This window comes from Setaria italica, unplaced genomic scaffold (assembly GCF_000263155.2).
Source record: "Setaria italica strain Yugu1 unplaced genomic scaffold, Setaria_italica_v2.0 scaffold_261, whole genome shotgun sequence".
Taxonomy (NCBI): Eukaryota; Viridiplantae; Streptophyta; class Magnoliopsida; order Poales; family Poaceae; genus Setaria; species Setaria italica.
Genome location: NW_014576904.1, coordinates 1 through 3,689, shown reverse-complemented (window position 1 = coordinate 3,689; position 3,689 = coordinate 1). Strand labels below are relative to the sequence as shown.

The following is a 3,689-nucleotide window of genomic DNA, read 5'->3' as shown; positions in this document are numbered from 1 at the left end:
TTTCGTTGCTGAGCCTGTAGAGGGGTTTCTTCATTTCAACCATCTAATAATATGCCATCTCTTCTCAGTCTCGCTCATCTCCTGCGTAACAGATGACGTTGCTGTGATTATCTTTTGTTAGTTTTAAGAAAACACAAGGCAGTTGCGTTGACATCGTTTGCCAGTGTACCGTAGACCAAGGCTCATGGCAGCAATACCTTCTCCAGTAAAAACATCCAGTTGCGTTGCTGAATGCTGATCAATGACGACCAACCAGCTAAGTAGCTAGAATTGCAAAGGATAGGTGCTAGCTTGATGGCTTGGCCAGCTATCATCAAGTACGCCACTGTCCTCCTCCTGCTGCTGCTGCCGCCACCGTGTGCGGCCGACGACCGGCTCGTCCCCGGCAAGCCGCTCTCCCCTGGCGCCACCATCGTATCCGACGGCGGCAGCTTCGCCTTGGGCTTCTTCTCCCCCACCAACTCCACCCCGGCCAAGCTGTACCTCGGCATCTGGTACAACGACATCCGCCGGCGCACCGTCGTGTGGGTCGCCAACAGAGAAACCCCGGCCACAAATAGCAGCGCTGGCGCTACCTTCTCTTCGCCACCGGCGCTGTCCCTGACCAACTCCTCCAACAACCTCGTCCTGTCCGACTCCGACGGCCGTGTTCTGTGGACGACCGACGTCACCGGTGCAGCTCCGGCGGCCGGCAACGCTGCCGCGGTGCTTCTCAACACCGGCAACCTCGTCATCCGGTCTCCCGACGGCACCGCCTTATGGCAGAGCTTCGACCACCCGGCCGACACGTTCCTCCCTGGCATGAAGATTCGGATCAGGTATGAGACGCGCGCCGGCGAGCGCCTGGTCTCGTGGAAGGGCCCCGACGACCCATCGCCGGGATCCTTCTCCTTCGGCGTGGACCCAGACACGTTCCTCCAGGTCTTCCTCTGGAACGCCACGCGTCCGATCTGGCGCAGCGGACCATGGACGGGCTACTTCGTCGCCGTCAAGTACCGGGCGATCACCAGCGTCATCGTCTACCTCACCATCGTCAACACCCAGGAGGAGATCTACATGACCTTCAGCCTCTCCGCCGGCGCCGCGTACACCAGGCATGTGCTCACGCACTCCGGTGAGTTCCAGCTCCAAACCTGGAACAGCAGCTCGTCCGCATGGACCTTCCTCTGGGATTGGACGCGCGGTGCCGGCGAGTGCAGCCGCTACAGCTACTGTGGCCCGAACGGCTACTGCGACTACATAGAGCTTCCCGCGACGTGCAAGTGCCTCGACGGTTTTGAGCCGGCGAGCTTAGAAGATTGGAAGGGCGGCAGGTTCTCACAGGGGTGCCGGCGAAAGGAGGCGCTGCGGTGCGGTGACGGTTTCTTGGCCTTGCCGGGCATGAAATCGCCGGACAAGTTCGTGCTCGTCCAGAATCGAACATTCCAGGAGTGCGCAGCGGAGTGCACCAGGAACTGTTCGTGCGTGGCCTATGCTTATGCCAATCTGAGCACCAGCAGAACGAACGGGGATGTGACGAGGTGCTTGGTGTGGGCCGGCGATCTGATTGACACGGAGAAGATAGGTAACGGGGATGGCACTGACACGCTGTACCTCCGGATTGCAGGCTTCGATGCAGGTGTGCCACAGACTTTATCTTCTTATCTAGCATTGACGAAATTTTGAAAACCCATTTGGAAGCCTAGAAACTCCTCTCGTTTTTTTAGAGAAATGGTCTGCCCCGCTTTATTCCAAACGAAGCAAAGCATACATAGGCTCAATGTTCAGCGCTAAGCGTATTCGAGGTGTGCCCGCCAAAAACCCCTCTTGTTTTAAACACAATCAAAAGATTCCATGTGAAATTCGTGGATTCCAAAAAACGTGTGTTTCTTGTTGGTTGTTATTGTTGTAATTTGCTCCATTTCTTCTTTTTTTGGTGGCAAGGAAAATAGGCCTTAGGCTTTCATCAGTTGTGCTATTTGCAAAGCATAAAACTTTGCACTAACTTGTAAAGCACAGGCACGATGAGGGCGAAGAGCAATACACTGAAGACAGTGCTCCCTGCAGTTTTAATAAGTGTCCTTTTGATCCTCGCAGCCATTTACCTAGCATGGTTCAAGTTCAAAGGTAGAACTCAACATAGTTGCATTGTCTATATCTCATTATTCGAAGGAGCAATTGCTTATGGAATTTAGAAAACAGGTAAATTAAGTCATTGGTCGAGGCATAAGAAGCTAACTTTGGATGACATGAGTACATCCGATGAACTTGGGGAACGAAACCATGCCCAAGACTTTGAATTCCTCTCTGTCAGATTTGAGGATATTGTGACTGCAACACGCAATTTCTCAGAGGCATGTAAGATCGGGCAGGGGGGTTTCGGCAAAGTTTATAAGGTAATTACTTAATTCGACAGTGATTTCCTCTTATTAGTTCTGGTCATGTAATTACATTGATTTTTGTTAATTATAATAATGTGCTCCAATTACATTGAGTTGTCTGTGTGATAAACTCAAATCTAATTTTTCTCTTTACTTTTCCTGAAGGCGATGCTTGGTGGTAAAGAAGTTGCCATCAAAAGGTTAAGCAAGGATTCTGAGCAAGGAACAAAGGAATTTAGCAATGAAGTAATTCTAATTGCTAAATTGCAACATAGAAATTTGGTTCGACTTCTTGGTTGCAGTGTTGAGGCTGATGAGAAAATCCTTATTTATGAATACTTGGCTAATGGAAGCTTAGATGCTACCCTCTTTGGTATGTGACACGCCATAAATTCTTATAAATAGCACATAAAAGCCAAAAATTGTGTTACCTTGAATCTCTTCAATGCAGATAATTCGAGGAAGATGTTGTTGGATTGGCCTACACGATTCAATATAATCAAAGGGGTTGCAAGAGGACTTCTCTATCTCCACCAAGATTCGAGATTGACCATAATTCATAGAGATCTCAAAGCCGCTAATGTTTGCTAGATGCAAACATGAGACCAAAGATAGCAGACTTTGGCATGGCAAGGATATTCAATGATAACCAGAAAGATGCAAACACGCATCGTGTTGTTGGGACATAGTGAGTAACTATTTATAATTTTTTTTTCAAACAAAGCATAACTAAATCCAGCTTTCATTCAATAATATCTGCACGTGAAATGGTCAAACAGTGGCTATATGGCTCCAGAGTATGCAATGGAAGGCGTCTTCTCCATCAAGTCCGATGTCTATAGCTTTGGTGTTCTACTCTTAGAGATTGTTACTGGTATAAAGAGAAGTTCTGTTAGTAGCATTATAGGTTCTCCGAACCTAATAGTCTATGTGAGTATATGCCTTTTATGGAGCTGTAACTGATTAAAATCAGAGTCTTCATGTTCTCGCTTACCATAAATCCAAATAATTGTTTTGATTGTTTCAGGCTTGGAACATGTGGAAGGAGGGGAAGACGAGAGATTTAGCAGACCAATCCATTACGGATGCTTGTTTGCTAGATGAAGTTTCGCTTTGCAGTCATGTGGCACTCTTGTGCGTTCAAGAAAACCCAGATGATAGACCACTTATGTCATCTGTTGTGTTCACTCTAGAGAATGGAAGCACCACACTGCCAGCACCCAACAACCCTGGGCACTATGGACAGAGGAGCAGTGATCTGGAGCAAATTAGGGACAGAACTGAAAATTCCATGAATTCCCTTACTCTCACAAATATAGAGGGACGATA

General features: G+C 48.3%; 1 pseudogene; it reads left to right on the top strand.

Moving 5' to 3' along the window:
- Positions 1–245: 245 nt before the first annotated feature.
- On the top strand, positions 246–3,684 carry LOC101766938 (annotated as a pseudogene).
- The last annotated feature ends 5 nt before the right edge of the window (positions 3,685–3,689 follow it).